At 39.7% G+C, this 17,219-nt stretch overlaps 2 long non-coding RNA genes across 2 annotated transcripts; both read right to left on the bottom strand.

Moving 5' to 3' along the window:
* Nucleotides 1-4: 4 nt before the first annotated feature.
* LOC120270886 lies at nucleotides 5-751 on the bottom strand. Its single transcript, XR_005539705.1, has 3 exons — nucleotides 637-751; nucleotides 501-559; nucleotides 5-393 (listed from the first exon to the last, which is right to left on the bottom strand). It is a non-coding gene; the product is annotated as an uncharacterized LOC120270886 (long non-coding RNA).
* A 4,764-nt stretch (nucleotides 752-5,515) lies between these two features.
* Nucleotides 5,516-5,839, bottom strand: LOC120270949. Its single transcript, XR_005539724.1, has 2 exons — nucleotides 5,654-5,839; nucleotides 5,516-5,580 (listed from the first exon to the last, which is right to left on the bottom strand). It is a non-coding gene; the product is annotated as an uncharacterized LOC120270949 (long non-coding RNA).
* Between the last annotated feature and the right edge of the window lie 11,380 nt (nucleotides 5,840-17,219).

Here is a 17,219-nt window from a genome sequence, read left to right as displayed (position 1 = left end):
CCTCTAATACAAGTGTTTGGATGATAGAATAAAAAAAGAGAGCGCGCGCGCACACACACATATATATATATGAAGGGTGGACAGAATCAGGAAATTCAGAAACAGCAACAGAAAGACCTCTTTGGCTCTTTGCTTGATGGATTGACAGTGGTTGCAAAAGCAGCAGCAGCTTTTTTTCTTCAGCGATTTGATTAGTATTAGTGTTATCATTGTTTGATGAATTGAGAGAAGTTGAGGGATCTGGAACAGGAGGAGCAGCAACTTTTTTTCTTCAGAGGATTGATTAATATTGTTGTTACCATTGTTTGATGCTTCACTTTCCTGAGCCTCTCTAGCTTGTGCCATCTTTCGACGAGCTCGTGCCCCTATCTGGTCAGGAGTCTGTATGGAGTTCTGTTATTGAACAACAAAGTATTGAATTCAGCAGAGGATTAATAAATTCTAGTGGATAATCTGAGCTCTTGTGAGTTATTAAACAGAGGGATAAAGTCGGAAAGAACCATTGTTTGATGTCAAGAGGTTTCCACTCTTGAATCCGAAGATTTGCTTTCTTTCAAGCCTGATCATGATATAAAACATGCGAATTTTAGATGATTTGGAATGCAAGATAAATAAGAAAGAGAGGAGAACGAGCACCTTGCTGATCTTTTCCTCTTGGTTGGTAGGATCTGAGGTTGTGTCACAAATATCCAGGCTTAGGAAAGGTAGCCAGTTGCTATTGATATGAATGACTGGACTTCAAAAACGAGAGAGATACTAAGATTATAAGACTGATCATTTACTATGCGGGGTGAGTAACATGCTAGGCAATTAGAATCTGCCATATGTACCTAAGATGATATATCAATGACCACTATGTCTTATAATTTTGGAAGGGTGGGGAATATAGCTCTTTCCATAGAGGGCCTTGTGAACAGTAGGTGAACAATACTTATACAGTATTTCTATAGTATATATAATATGCTTGCACGTACTGTACAGTAATGTAACATAAGGATTTGATCTTGCATCATTTACCCACCACTCATGGTCACTTTCACCAGCTATCTAGTGTTTGTATAGTACGAATTGGTTTTCCATATTATGAAAAAAAAAAAAGCAAACTCCTGGATTAATATGCAAAAGTATTAAATTTATTTGCAAGTTCAACTGTCGCTTGCCAATCTTCTCCAAATATGAGAAATAAAGACATCTGCGTTATTAAGATCAGATCCGTCAGAGTACAAGGTCAACCATAAAGCTGAATGCTAAACTTACATTTTTTTTTTTTAATTAATAGGCGACAAGCGCTTTCATTTAAGAGATTGTCGAAGGGACAGATAGGTACGAAGGTGCACCAATTACAGTGGCTTATTGTTTCTCTCATAGAGGATCCACACCATGTCGTAAACAGTATAGGAACAGTACTACTGGGGGAAGGATTCGAACTCTTACCCTCTTCCTTGCACTCTTGTGTCATACCATTGGGCTATCCAATGATTGATGAAAACTAAACTTAGTTATCCACACATATATATAACTATTCATCTACAAACATTCATAGATATTAAATCTACATATATTCATCATGGGCCATTAGATCTCCATCCAACGATCACTACTATCTCACCATATTCATTTCATGAACAGTGCAGCTACATTATTGCGCTTTTATCTCACCTGTTGTTCCACCCAATACAAGTTTTTTTGTTATGTTCTTCACCTGCTGCAGTCTCTCCCACCAAATTTGTGTCTATATCTCTCATCAACTTTCTCTATACCTTTTTTAAAAGCGGGCGAACCACTTTCAATGAACAAAAAGCAACGTAAAAAAACAGGATTTGAAATTGATGACCCACATTCCTTTGGGGGGAAAAAAACAACTACAACAAATTATTAGGATGGGATAGGATAGTATAGGATCTGAAATAACAGGTCATAGTCCAATTTGGCAACAGAAACCTTAATGCAAATTCCACGAATCCATTTGGTGATAAGAAAAGAAACAATACATAATAAGACAGAACAAGTGCAGCGGGAACTACCAAACAAGCACATGGGATTTAAAAAATAGGAAAATATAGATCAGCTTGGAAAATTCAACCTGTTCAGTGATATGACATGAATCCTCAAACAGTTAAAACCAGCAATTCTCCCTTTTGAAAGAATTGGAAAGACATGCATACGTGAATTTAGCCAAAGTGGGCATGCTTGAAGATGTGGACTAGCAACTCAGCAAGGAGTTGGCTCGAGATTCTTTGGCTATAAGTTTGTAGACATGACCTTTTTGAGGTTGATGATCCTTTAACATAAAAATCTCCTGTGGTAGATCTGTAAAATTTAAATGACCAGCTTCATATTAATTACAATGATGGGGACTAATCAGACATTTAGAAGTGCCTAATGGTATTATATATCTGTGTCAGCTACTTAGCTTGTATCTAGACGTCAGCTAGCTTGTACTGTTGGCTGTTGTGCAAAGGTTGACTTCGTCTTGTAGAAACCATGTATCACACTGCTTCCATTGACCACCCAATGACGCATTGTACTAAAGAGAAGTCATGTGCACCAAGCCTAATCCTTCTAATTTACTTAGCATGTGCTTCCAGAAAATCATATGCAACTAGACTAATCTTACTAATTTATTTATTATTCACATTGAATATCTCAATATTCAATACCCAGTGGGTGATTGAAATAGAGAGTTCAACGACCTCAGTGCCTTCCCTTGTTGTGTGGAGGCGTCGTTCTCTTCCTCTTGTTTTTCTCTCTATCTTTTGTCCCGACCTTCACCTCTGGTGTTCTGGTCATTTTTTTCTTTTTAATTTAAGTAGATAAACCACATTTTTATTCAAATCGATGAAAACAAGTACAAAATGACATAAGCAAGAACAAAGTGGGGAACTGAAAAGCTGGAAAAGAGAAACAGGCCGGATCCAAACTAACTCAGGAATCATCACCAGGAGTGATGAACTTCCAAGACACAAATTGGATCCAAGCTCAAAACAAGCAAAAACAACAAAACAAAGGAGGAAAGCGCAGCTGGAAGACGAAGAGCGCAGAAGGTGTCACAGGTCTTCAACATCTGAGAAAGAGGAAACCGGAGTGGATTTATTTAATTTTTACACTGATTTTACTCTGTTTTTTTACACTGTTTCAAAAAGCTGAGAAAGAAGAAACGGGGCTGGAAGACGAAGAGCGCCAGAAGGTGTCTCTTGTTTTTCCTTTTTTTCCCCTTGCCCTTTTTTACCCTGTTTTTTTCCTTTTTGTAATGAATTCGTGATTTATTTAATTATATATATATATATATAGAGAGAGAGAGAGTTGAAGGTATTGACAATCTCTTGTGGGGGAAGTGCTTTGTCAACTTTGTAAAACAAAGAAAAATTTAAAAGGTACTGAATTTTTGTGACCCTTATGCGCAACCCTGACATTCTATTCTGCTAAAAGACATTGAGAAAGAGCAGACTCTAAACTAACCTGAGAATGCACTAAACTATTTGCAAATCGATCGGTTGATTGGCTTTCTCTCTGCTCTAGAATGTGACATAAAGAGGCTCATCTGTATTCAATCAAGAAGTAGAAACTTCAGCACAGGCAACTATCAAACTTCCACAGAATTCATGGCTCTCTTCCTCCAAGAGATGCGCAACAAGTTGCAGGCTTATCTTGCTGCAATGAGAAGTAGAAACTTCAACACAGGTGACTACCAAACTTCAACAAAATGATAATGCTTGAACCACAATGTTTAATAACCAAGGAAATACCTCAAAACAAGGGAAATATCGAGCAATTACAAGGTCCTTAATTCCGAATTCTCTATCTAGAAAACCTTTAATTACAACCTCTTCATGAGCATCACCGACAATAAGAACATCGTCAACATAAACCAATAAAATGATAATGCTTGAACCCAATGTTTAATAAACAAAGAAGAATCAGAGGGTGCTTGATGAAAACCATGACTAAAAAGGGCAGTGGAGAGTTTCTCATGCCATTGGTGACTGGCTTACTTCAACCCGTAGAGTGATTTCCAGAGTCGACAGACATGGTGACTAGAAGGAGCATCAAATCCATCTGGCAAGCGCATATACACCTCCTCATGAAGATCACCATGAAGAAAAGCTTTATTAATATCTAATTGGTACAAAAACCAACCACGTGCCACTGCAAGAGCCAATAAAGTGCGAACAGTAGTGATTCTTGCCACATGAGAAAAAGTGTCAAAATAATCTACTCTAGGTTGTTGGGTAAACCCTTTTGCTACCAAACGAGCCTTGTACACTCAATAGTTCCGTCGGATGTAAACTTAATCCTGTAAACCTATTTGCACCCAATTACAGTTTTACCAGGTGGCAAAGACACTAAATCCCATATGTGATTTGCTTCTAAGGCTTTAATTTCATTGGCCATGGCTTGTTTCCATTGTGGGAATTCTACTGCCTCCTTATAACTTTGGGGTTCTTCATGTAATATAACTGTAGCAGAAAATGATCTGTAACAAGAAGAAAAATGATTATATGACAAAACACTATTGATGGGATGTGCAATGCATGAGGTTGGGAACTGAGAATGACAAGATTTTGTGCCAATAAAACAATGATAATCTCATAAATAATCTGGTTGAGATCGTGATCTTGAAGAATGGTGAAGAGAAACATTGCTAAGTGGCAATGCCGGAACACTTGAAGTTGTAGTGGTATCCATTACTTGCACTGGTTGCAAAGAAGCATCAGAATCATCACGGTAGCTTGGGCAGACCTGTGTCTCCAGGAGGATGACTTAGCCCGCCCAGCTTCCTCTCTACTTGTTTTTTCCGTATTTACTTTATTGTACCCTCACCTCTTGTGAGACTTTTGTCTCTTTTCTGTAGTTTCGTTTTTCTGTTATCTTTTCTTTTCTTTTCCGCATCTGTCTTATTCTCTTGTCTTTTTATTTCAATAAAACTATGGTTTATCTACATTTATTAAAAAAAAATAAAAAATCGCAAGCTACTTTTAGTAGTTGAGGATGAATATGAAATTTGCAGTCAAGTGAAAGAATCAAATATGCAAAGACTCTTAATACAAGTGTTCGGATGATAGAATCAAAGCATACATATGTAGAGGTGAACAGAATCAGGAAATTCAGAAACAGCAACAGAAAGACTTCTTTGGCTCTTTATTTGATGGATTGACAGTGGTTGCTGAAGCAGCTGCAGCTTTTTTTCTTCAGCAATTTGATTAGAATTAGTGTTATCATTGTTAAATGCATTGATAGTCGAGGGACCTGGAACAGGAGCAGCAGCCTTTTCTTCAGAGATTTGATTAATATTAGTTTTATCATTGTTTGATGCTTGGCGACTCTCAGCCGCCTTTCTAGCTAATTGCTGAGCCATCTTTGCACGAGCTCTTGCTGCTATCTGATCGGGAGTTTCTTTGGAGTTCTGTCATTGAACAACACAGTATTGAATTCAGCAGAGGGATATTAAATCTTATTCCAAAATCTGTGCTCTAGTGTGTTACTAGACAGAAAGGGATAAAGAAGGAAAGAACCATTTTTATGTCAAGACTCTTGAATCTGAAGATTTGTTTTTCTTTCAAGCCTGAGAAGACGTAGATCCTGATAGAAAAACATGAGAATCTTACATGATTTGAAATACAAGACTTAGAAAAAGAAGAGAATGGGTACGTACCTTGCTGATGGAGCTAAGGTTGTGTCACAGATATCCTGGCCTTTGAACAAAAAAATAGCCTGTTGCTATTGATATAAATGATTGGACTTAAAGAGAGATATTTGCAGGTTCAAGTGTGGCTTGCCTGTCTTCTCCAGAACATGAGAAATAAAGGCGTGTGCATTATTTGGATGGGATCTGTCAGAGTACAGGTCAACCATTGAGTTGAATGCTAAACTTAGTTTTTCAATATTACAAAAAAAGAAATAAAAGAAGAAGCAAGTTCCTAGATAAATCCGCAAAAAAACATTAAACTTAATCACAGATTGAACTGTTGCTTGCCTGTCTGCTCCAGAATAATAATGAACAAGAGATACTCATCTGCAGTATTAGGATAGGATAGGATCTGAAATAACAAGTCATAGGCCAATTTTGTAGCAGAAACCTAGATGCAAATTCCACGCATCCACTTGATGATAAGAAAAGAAACAATATATAATAAGACAGAACAAGGGCAGATAGAGCTACCAAACAAGCAAGTGCAATTTAAAAAAATTTAAAAAAATAGGAAATATACATCAACTTGGAAGATTAAACCTATTCAATGGTATGACATGAATCCTCAAACAGTGAAAACCAACAATTCTTCAGTGATTTAGCTTTTTGTTTCAGAATGAGACTTTGTCATGCACGCCTGATTGGCCAAGTAGACCCGAAGGAATATGAAAGACATGCATACATGGATCCAGCCAAAGTGGACATGCTTGAAGATGTGTGGCCTGGCAAGTGGCAACTCAACAAGGAGCAAGGAGTTACCAATGACCAAGTAGTTCTATTAGAACCCTTTACTGAGTAGTGAGAATCGATTATGGGTGATGGACATTTCGAGAGTGTGAGTAGTAATTGTGATGCGGATGGTCCCAATACCCATGATGCGAGGCCTCGTCCCTCACTTACTCTCTGGGGCTTATGCACACCCTGTCTTTTCTTAGCGACCCTAACCGCTCATCTTAGTAAAAAAAAACTCGATAAAGAGTCGGCTCTAGCTTCTTTGGTCACATGTCCATCTGGGCCGAGGTGCTTAATTGCTCTAGAAGCTTGTAGACATGACCTTCTTAAGGTTGATGATTTCTTCTCATAAAACCCTCATGTGGTAGATCTGTAATTTTTTTGACAAAAACAACAAAGCGCCACTCCACAAGAGGTGCCAAAAAGACAAATATATATGGTTATGCACTAATTACGGTAGATTGATGATTTTTTAGAAATTTATTAATTCGACCAAATGTCACATAGAACAATTAGAGTTTTACTATTTACACTCTCGGAAGATAGATCCGTAAAAATTTACTAGAAGAAAACATTGAGGACTAATCGGAGGAGTGCCTAATGGTATTATCCGTGTCGACTACTTAGCTTGTATCGGCGTCGACAGATGCTTGTACTATTGGCTGTTGTGCAAAGGTTTTTGAAAAAGAGTGCAAAGCTTTATTTTTGGTTGTGCAAAGGTTGACTTAGCTCTTTCGAAAACCATGCATCATGCATCGTCATTGACCCACCAATTACGCATTGTAGTAAAGAAAAAAATCATGTGAACAAAGCCTAATCCTTCCAATTTACTTATCACAATGGCATTTTCTCCGTCCAAATCATTCTACAATTTCTTAATTGACTGGAGGGCTTCAAGTCAACTTTATTCTCATTTCGAAATCCAAATCCCCAAGCAAAAATCACTTTATTCTACTGGTTGGTCGGAGAAAACAAAAATTCTTTCTCTTGACAATCTATTCAAAAAAAGGTCGTAATCCTAATGCCATCGACACATGCATTCTTTGTCATAATAACTCGGAAAGCAGATGGAACATCTTTTTCTTGAATGCAAATATCGGAGCGTATTTGGTCCTTCTTCAAACAAAACCTTGATATTGAGTCTTCCCAATCCTCGATTATCTAATATTTTGGACCGTTTGGATCCCCTCATTAATTTCCTCTCGTCGAACTCAGGGGACCTACGTTCTAGAGCCATAATCTGGAATATCCGGCTTGAACGAAACAATCGCATTTTTTTAACCTTACTTGCCTACCTATTATTTCAATTTTATACAAAGTCCGCTATTATCTCGCTTTCTTGGCTTTCAACAGATTTAGAGAACCTTCATCGAGGGATACCACGGAGGCCACTCGGAGGATCAAGCGCTCTCTCAACTTCACGGGCACTAGACCCCATCGATTTCATCGGCGATTCGGTGCACTGCTAGCGATCGGGAGTAGTCCTCCTATCCTTATTCTTTGAGGCGGGGCCTGTGTCTCCAGACGGTTGACTTCGCCGTCCCAGCTTGTCTCATTTTATCTTTCTTCCTGTCTTGATTTTGCTCACTGTTTTCCTCATCCCTCGGGTGAGGATTTCGAGTTTTGTTATTTTTATTTTTAGACTTTTCCTGTCACGACCTTTTTCTCATGACTCCTCTGTTTCCTTCTTTTTAATAAATTAGTGGTTTTATCCACTTTATTCAAAAAACTTATCACAATGTGCTTCCATTGACCCAGAGAATTATGCTTTGTACTTAAGAAAATCATGTGTGCAACTAGACTACTACTTCTAATTTACTTATCATTCACATTGAATGTCTCAATATTCAATTAGCTAGTGAGTGATAGAAATGGAGAGTTCAAGGTATTGAATTTTGTGACCTTCATGTCCAAGTCGGCTTTCTATTCTACCAAAAATATACTCGAGAAAGAAGCGATTCCTAAACTAGCCCTCGCAATTGCACTCAAACTATTTGCAAATTGATCGGTTGCTTGACTTTCTCTCGCTCCGGAAGGACCAGAACGGTGACATAAAGAGGCTCATCTGCATTCAATCAATAAGTAAAAACTTCAACACGAGCAACTACCAAATTAACTTCCACAGGATTCATGGCTCTCTTCCTCCAAGTGCTTTACTGCAACAAGTTGCAGGCTTCCTCGCTAACGAGAAGTAGAAACTTCAACAAAGGCGATTACCAAACTTCCACATAATTCATGGCTGTCTTCCTCCAAGAGTCGCTCAACAAGTTGCGAGGCTTCCATTGTCTGCAACCCAGCTTCCATTATCTATCATAATGGAGTTGGAGAAGTTATCCTTGGCAATGACTTCACTCGGAGGATGCAAAGAAGAAGCCAAAAAAAGAAAAAGCAATGACGCTCAAATCATGGTCAGTATGAACTCCAACAAGCAAACTTATGATGCTTACGACTTCCTTCAATGCTTGCCTTTAAGAGTTCCTCAAGAGAATGATGTGCGGAAGGTGGTCTGCGAACAAACAGAACTCATCATCAAAGACATTCGAAGAAGAGTAGAAAAGTCGATGGAGGAGCGACCTCCCTATGCTCGAGATCAATCTTCATCTCCAACAAAGTGATGCCATGCACAACAAGATTCCAAGTCTGGGAGTCCCACCTGATCAATCGAGAATGGTTGGAAGGGATGAGGACAAAGAGAAGATGATCCAGCTATTGACATCTGAAGAATCTTCTCAAATGGATCTTACTCTCATTGCAATTGTTGGTCGGGAGGAGTCGGGAAGTCAACTCTTGCCCGTTTTGCTTATGATGACTCATTAGTGCAACCGCACTATTTATTGGCATGATTTGACACCTAGACCAAGTGACATGGCAACCAAGGTGACAAAGCATAATTGATGATGTGGCAAGCATGGTGACATGGCAAGGAGACTTGGAGTGCAAGGCAAACATCTTGAAGATCTTGATGGAGCTATTTTTAGTAAGTCTCTAACATGGAGCCAAAATATCTTGAAGATCATGGTGAAGCTATCTTAAAGATCTTGGTGGAGTTATCTTTGGCAATGCATTACAACTTGAAGACTAGATCATATCAAGACCATATTTAGGTGATTTGATTGAAGACTAAATATGGTGGAGCTTAATTAAGGAAAGATCTATTCATGGTGTGAATGAAGATATGATTTGAAGAATCCTTGATGAGGATTGATCGAAGTCTATTAACTGAAGATTTGAGGACCAAACTTGGGTGAATTGAAGATCAAGTTTGGAGAATCTTTGAAGACCAAATTTAGGTGGATTGAAGACTAAGTTTGGCAAGTTTCATGGAAGACGCACAAGGACGCGCGCCCTGCTTGCGAGGGGACTCGCGTGATGAGGAGCCGAGGAGGTAGGCTAGTTGCCGCAATCGGGATCGGGAGATTTGGTCGCATCGACTCGGACTCAAGCATGACCGGAGGTTGATGGGTCTTGAGGTCATCCATAACGTAACCGTAACTCACCAAGTCGCGATCAGGGCCATGTTGCAATTTATGTTACAACAGGAGTTGCAACTTATGTTACAACAGGAGTTGCAATAGACTAATTTCTGCAGATTTTTTTAAATTAGTAGCCATGGAGATTCTAAAAGAGGTATGTGCTATATTTGGGACGTTGAGGCGTCTATATAAGCTACCTTGCTCAGTAGATTGTAGGTGTGACTCTTGAGTGACTCTTTGAGGAGAGTGTGTGAGCACCAAACAATCTAGAGAGGGTAGTGATCTTCATTGTTGAGAGTGTGAGTGACAAGTGTTTGTACTCATCTATTTTTTTACCTCTTTTAGTGGATTGTTTATCTCCGGGCTTGGCCCCCAGACGTAGGCGAGTGGACGCCGAACTGGGTTACCAACGTTGTGTGTCTCCTTGTGTTTGTTTGTGTGTTTTTTTCTTTATTGGTTTGTGTGAGACTTCTATGAGTGATTAAGTGTTACTTAATACCCACAAACCACAATCGGAGGAACTAACAAGATGACTGAGAGTAGCAAGCCATTTCCACTCAAGTTACGGGTTGTCTGCATCGAAATCCATGATAATGCAAGCCCGTTAAAATCCGATGCCTTGTCATTATCAAGTGGTAAATTTCAATTCGAGCTAGAATTCGGTGACGAAGACCGGAAGGATCATTTAGCGAAAGAAGGTGTTCCTTCTTGTCCTTGATGACTTCGCTATGGAGTGATCGAGTAGGACAAGCTATGCGACCATTTGGGGACTGAAACAAGGGAAGCAAGATTGTGATCACTCATTGAAGATGAAGAGATTGTGAAAAATATGGGATTGCGTTACTTTGGCCTCGCTATCCAAAAAGAATTGTGTCATGAAGATTCCCCGGCCTTTGTTCAAAGAATGCGCTTGTCTTAATCTGGGGACAACACGGGTTAGCGTAAAAATTTGAACAAGTTGGCGGGAATATAGTGAAGAAATTAGAAGGGTTGCCTCCCGGGTCGCTAGGATGGTTGGTTGTCTCTTGTGCTCAAACACCGATTTAAATAAATCGGAAGTTAATCTTGAATGCTCGATGTTTGGAAGGCTAAAGTCGATGAATTATATGGCATCCCTCGCCGCCTCGTGGGTCGAGTTATCAACACTTGCTGTCACACATCAAGCAGATGCTTGGCAAACCGCTCTGCTTTTTCCTAGAGGACACATTTTTCAACAAGGAAGACTTAATCCATATGTAGATAGCTCGTGGTTTTATTCAACCCCAAGAAGGCGCAAGAATGGAGGATTCCGGCGTTGAATACTTGGACTATTATGTGCGCAGGTCCTTCTTACGAGACATTGGGCCTGATTATGTTATGGATAACATGATTCACAAGTTAGCCATGATCATTGCTCTAGGTGAATCTCTTCATGTATCAGGTGGTGCTGGTAAATCTTATGAAGATGTGGGAAGGACTCGATGCAACCATGAATTACGGAGGAAGAAGGTACGTCATTTGTATCTTCAATCTGATTGCTTGGCATCTGCTGAAGTTCCGGGCTTGAGCGTGTTAGGTGACATAGAAACACTTGTTTTCTATCGAACAAATGAGCTCAGTTTTGATTATGATTCACTGCTCAAGAGGTTGACGCCAGTCAGAGTGTTGTATTTGTGTGACAACGGACTAGAAATCTTGCAGAATCTATTGCTCGAATCGAAACAACTCAGATGTTTTGGATCTTTCCAAGACATCCATTGTCATGGTTCCCGAACAAGTGTGCAACCTCTTCAATTTGCAAACTTTGAATCTTAACTTGTATCTCTCTCTTTGTCATAGGCCAAAGTTTCCGAGGGGGATGTCAAAGTTGATTAACCTCGTGCACTTGCAAACATTGGAATGTAAGATACGTAAGATTGGAAGCCTCACATACCCGCAGGGATCCACAGGAGTTCACTCGCTTCAAGAGAAGAAGGCTACAAGATAGAAGAACTCAAGTACATGAACCAGATAACTGGTGGGCTTTCACTTCATTCTCTCAACAATGTGCATACTGAGGAGAAGGCCAAGGATGTTTCCTCATTTAGACTCTTGTAACTTAGTTTCTTCTTGTTCTTTTTACTTTCAATAAATAGCTTCTCAAGTTGAGAGGTTCTTCCCAAAAAAAAATACTCGAGGAGAAGGCCAAGGAAGCTGCACCGATTGATAAAAAAACATCTCCGAAATCCGCGTCGAGTTGGGATTCGATTAGATCCTTCAAAGGACGATGCTTCACGAACTCGTTAGATCCTTCCAAGGATGATGTTTCACATAATTCTTTAGATCCTTCAAAGACCGATGATCCTATAAAAGATGATGATGTAGTTCTTGAAGCTCTCAAGCCGCATCCGGACTCGAAAGAGCTCACTATTTTAGGAAATTTTTGCAACAACACCAAGCTGGTTGGAGGATGGCTCACTCTGCAATCTTGAAGATTTAAGTATCGCTAGATGCCGAAATTTGGACCTTCTACTTCTTGGGCAACTTCAGTCTCTAAAGTCACTGAGGTTGGAGGACTTACTTATACTCGCGTGGCTCGGCCCAAAGTTCGGGACGAAGGAGAAGATGTCCCACGCTTTTCCTTGTCTCACCCTACTTCACATAACAAGATGCCTTAATCGCATGCAGTCGATCCCTCCAGCCCAACACTGGAAATTTTGAAGTTGGAACAAGTGGGGAATGCAAGTGTTTCTGGATTTCAGTATAGTAGAAGCTCGACATTTAGCTTTTCAACGACATCCGTTGATATTTCTTATTGTGATAGATTGATAACTCTCCAAGTGGGACTCAGTTAGGAACGCCAAAACCAAGATCAGTGCTCCAAGCTCTCACCAGCTTGACTATCTCATGTTGTGGCGAGCTTCTTCATTTGCCTTCAACTATTATTGTGACAATTATGTTGCGGCGATCTCATGATGCGTTGTCAGCATCCCTCCGTCATTCAGCAAAGAATAGAATGATTTGATTGTGAAGATGCTAGTGGCCGTTAAGGTTCACCTTTTGAGGTCAACTTGGTCATGCCTCTGTCCTCTAACTTGCTCAATGATATCTAAGATGAATTCATCAGAGGCCAGGGGTAAAGAGAGCAGCAGATGCTGATTTTCCTTAACCAAACCCAGAGTATGTAGGAGTTTTGGAAAGTGTCATGCCATAAGTACATTGGCGCACGTCCCTTGTACCAATTGTCAAAACCAAAACAAGGTGTTGTTCCCACTTTGAACCACCTGAAGAGACACAAGTTGGAAAGGGTGGTAGACAAATGAGTAGCCCATTATAAAAGAAAGATCGCTCTACGGGGCAGCCTACTAAATAGGTTCCAAGGTGCATTGTCCTGATAATAGTTATAACGTATAACCTTAAGTTCACTCTAGTTGGCGCTCCTCGCGAGCTTCCACCACCATTTTCCAAGGAGGGCCATGTTATGATATTCGAGATTTATGATTCCCCAATCTCCTTGTTATTTGGTTCCGCAAATTTAGTCCCAATTTACAAGTTTACAACCAAGACGATCCAAGTCAAGGCTAGACCAAAGAAAATCTTTTCGGACCTGGTTGATCTCTTGAAAATCCAAATGGTGGCAATTTAAACAAATACATCTAATAGTTGGGATTCTTTGAGAGGATGAGTTAAGTAAAGTGAGCCTTCTACCAAGAGAGAGGCATTGTCTTTTCCAAGAGGATAATCGGCTTCTACTTTTTCTCAATGAGAGTTATCCATTCTGAAACAAAGAGCAAAGCTAGAAGAAAAAAACAAAAGGATAGAAACATTAGAAAGAAGGGTTGAAACGCCTACGAGATGTCATCCAACCGGGGATCGGACGATCCGAGCCTTGGAAGAAGAGTAAAAAGTCGGACATTAGATCTTCCAAAAATTAGCGAGAAAGCGCCGACCCACAACATTATCATCACTAGCAATGAGGTTGAAATGTACATTGGGAAAAAAGATTCGATAGAATGCTTCAAGTTGGTGAATTCGAGTGAACATGCCAAGCAACACAGGGGTTGTAATTCTTCAATGATTTGGAATGCCGAGGCAATCACGTAAGGCACGATCCGAGTCCAATTGTAATCTTTTGCAAATTTGGAGCCCTGCGTTGATAGCAGACAAGTTCGACCCATAAAAAGGAGAGTCCATCCCGGCCCCAAATGACCACTGCAACTAAAATGGAAGTTAGATTAGCAACAATAATGAACCCCATACCAAGCTGGGGAGGTATTTGATTTCAAGAAGCATCGGTGAAGATTGATATTGTGCTATTGCGAGATCGAGAGGAACACTCCCTGAAAAGGCGCGTTTTATCAAATTCGAGCAAAAAGACTAAGCCATGGGCACAATATAACTAGCATCAAAAAGCACAGTTCTTGAAAATTAAATTACATCTCTGCTCCAAATTAACCGAGAGACAGGAGTAATTAGAGCTTGAACTCGAGAAGAAGAGACTCACTGAAATTGTGCTCCTCAAGCCAAACACCTGAACTCAAAGAGTTAATCAAATCGTGATTGAGGTTAAGTTTATAAAAGAGATCTAGCCAACATCGAGTCACTTTACATGAGTTCCAGAGGAGATGTTCGGGAGGTCTCCTCGCAAAGACCACATAGAGGGCAAGAGCTGATCGGCCCAATATTCAAGTGGTAAAGAAAAGCCCCAGTTGGAAGCCTACCATGAGCAAGTTTCCAGATGAAGGTTTTGATTCTAGGCATCACACTAGCTTTCCAAATAGAGGCCCAACCAATCCATGAAGCATTAGGACTGGTGGTCCTGCAGATGTGCTCATACAGGAGGAGGCAATAGAAGTTTTGAACGAACATTGATTCCAAATCCAAAAATTATTGTTTTCAAAAGTGATATTGCGCTTGTTAATATCATCCCAGTTAAGCTCACTACCAAAGATGTTGGTCAAAGAATCCAAACAAAAACCATTGCGATCAATGATATCTCGGAACTGAAAATTTTCCAAATTCAAGGTCATATTAAGGTAGGTAGGTTTCTGAGAAATAGGAGGCTAAAAAATGCAAGCATCGTTCCAAAGATCAGTATAATTTGGGTTGCGGTGATCATTTTGAAATTTGGCTTTAAGAAGTTAGCAGTCCTGCAAATGGAATAATAAAACCAAGAAGAATGCTTGGGCTTAACAGGGTTCCAAATTTTCCACTCTGCATATTTTAAATTGAAGATGTTAACCCAAAGTTTGTCAACTCGAATTAAGAATGTCGAAGATATTTTTGGCCATAAGCGAGTGTTGGGCTAAACGAAGATTCCGAATACCTAAACCCTCCTCGGGTTTTTTAAGTGTAGTAACTGTCCATCCAATAGAGTGGAAACCAGAATTAATGCTGCTCCTACCCCGGAGAAAACATCTAGCCATCTTAGAAATATTGTCCAAGATATCGAAAAGGAAGGTTCATGGTCGAAAGAGTATAGTTTGGAATAAGCGAAGATAATACTCTATTAAGAAGAATGGCTTTACCAAAGAGTAGTAATAAAGGAATGGTTCCAACAATGAATGGAATTTCTAACTTTATTAGGGATATGTTGGAGTTGGTTGATTTGAAGTTTCTTAGGGAAATAGGAACACCCAAATAGGTGAAAGGAAAAAGTCCCCGAGAAATGCCAAGAATGTTAGAAATGGCTTTTGGCAAGCCTCTTGTTACACCAGGAAGGCGGTAAATATTTGATTTATGGAGGTTGGGTTTTGACTCAGTCAAATTTCCGATAAACATTAAAACAAAGAAGGCAATTTCTAGCGCTTTTCCTAAAAGCCCTAGTTACAAGAATTAAATCATCCGCAAAACATCAAGTGGTTGAAATTTCTAGGAGATTATTATTAAATCCACTAATCAGATCCAGAGAAAAGGGGCTTTGTTAAGAATCATCTGAAAAGGTTTTTGGGAAACTAAAATGAACAAAAAGGGGGAAATCGGGTCACCTTGTCTAACACCTCTACTACTACGGATCCGAGGAGAGGTTTTGCCATTGATAATAAAGGAAAAAGAAGCGTGCAAGAGACAAGAATGAAGCCAAGTAATCCAAGAATAAGGAAAATGCATTCTCGGGAGGTAGCAAGAATTACCCGACCACTCAATAGTATCAAAGGCTTTCTCAATGTCAATTTTACAAATCATCATAGGGGGTTATAAGTTTCGGTTTCTAGACTATGAGCAACTTCACGGGTTGCGATGATATTTTCAGCTGACGCCCCCTGTGAATGAAGCCACATCGCTCGGGGCCAATAAGCTTGTGAATAACCTTCCTCAAACGAGTAGCTAACATCTTTGTGATGATCTTATAACAAACATTGTAGAGAGAAATGAGTCTAAAATCGGTGACATAGGTTGGATTGGGCTTTTTAGGGATTAACACGATATAAGTTTTTATCCGAGGATTTAGGAAGAAGCCCCGTTTTAAAAAAATCGGAAATAGCATGAAACGGGTGATTACCAATGATGTTCCAATAAAAATATGAAACTCGATGTTAATCCCGTCCGGACTTGGACTTTTTACCACGAGCTATAGAATTAAGAGTTTTGAAGACCTCCCCTTTGAGAAAGGCCGAATCAAAGACTTTCTATCCATAGTAGTAAGAGCCGGGAGGACATCGGGGAGGGCATGAAGATAGAAATTGATTGATTGCCCGCAAGTGTACGGGATAGCCGAGTAATACCCTGTGAGTGACACAGGGATCGTAGTATTCCACGGGGCCAAGAAAGTATTATTACTCACTCTTCATCTATTATCTAGCCTACAATTCTTAGTATGAAGAACAAATGAAATAAAATAAACTAACTAATCTATGGCCGGGTAACTAGCACACGGATGTAAACAAACAAGGGAGTATCAAGCATGAGAAGGGAGTATTTGGACAAGGAATCCACCTAGGGTTATCATTAAGTCCCGAACTAGGATGAGTTAAAGATGCATTGATGATAATTGAGACCTAGAGACCTCGTGAGTAGATTAGCCCCAATCTCTCGGTGACTAACCCCTGATCCCATACGAATGTCAATCGGAATCTCTTCCGAATTAACACACCTATGATCGCATTAAGTTCTTGGAGTTCTCTAATAGGAGTAAACCTACTATCCTTCGGCTTAAACCTAGCAATGGAGGGCTACCAACACCCGATCTCTTGGCGTGTAGGCACAAGTATCCCCTTTCAATCTCTCCTAGATCTAGTACACGTGAGTATGTCACATCTACTCATACAACTCATAGTAGAATTACGGATCTCTCCATATATGTAATTCTAGGCATGAAAGTATGAAAGATTGAATCTCAAACAACCATCAAATTCAATGAAGAACAACAT

This window comes from Dioscorea cayenensis, chromosome 10 (genome assembly GCF_009730915.1).
Source record: "Dioscorea cayenensis subsp. rotundata cultivar TDr96_F1 chromosome 10, TDr96_F1_v2_PseudoChromosome.rev07_lg8_w22 25.fasta, whole genome shotgun sequence".
Classification (NCBI taxonomy): Eukaryota; Viridiplantae; Streptophyta; class Magnoliopsida; order Dioscoreales; family Dioscoreaceae; genus Dioscorea; species Dioscorea cayenensis.
This window is presented reverse-complemented; position numbering and strand designations above follow the sequence as displayed.